Source organism: Egretta garzetta, unplaced genomic scaffold (assembly GCF_000687185.1).
Source record: "Egretta garzetta isolate BGI_Z169 unplaced genomic scaffold, ASM68718v1 scaffold4, whole genome shotgun sequence".
Classification (NCBI taxonomy): Eukaryota; Metazoa; Chordata; class Aves; order Pelecaniformes; family Ardeidae; genus Egretta; species Egretta garzetta.
In genome coordinates this window covers 1,735,269-1,735,530 of record NW_009259329.1, presented here as the reverse complement: position 1 = coordinate 1,735,530, position 262 = coordinate 1,735,269, and the positions used below count along the sequence as shown (strand labels likewise).

The 262-nt window shown below is 68.3% G+C and overlaps 1 protein-coding gene across 1 annotated transcript in view; it reads right to left on the bottom strand.

Moving 5' to 3' along the window:
- The window catches only part of RAB8A (RAB8A, member RAS oncogene family), a 15,927-nt gene that overhangs the window by 15,402 nt on the left and 263 nt on the right, over nucleotides 1-262 (bottom strand). The gene's annotated exons all lie outside the window — the stretch shown is intronic.

Here is a 262-nt window from a genome sequence, read left to right as displayed (position 1 = left end):
CCCGGCGGAGCGTCACTTCCTGCTGCGGGCGGAAGACGCGTGCGGCGCCGCCAGCGCCAGGCTGAGCCTGGCAGGGTGTGTGGGTGTGAAAGAGCGACGTCACCTCTTTACCTGTCCGCTGGTTCGTGACGTCACCCGAGCAGAAGCGCTGCACAAAGACCAGGAGGAGACCTCGGGACTGTGAGAAACGGTTTAATGGGAAGCGACAGTGAGAGGCGCGGGGGGGCCGGGGCTGCTCGGGCAGGGGCGCGAGGTCGCCCGC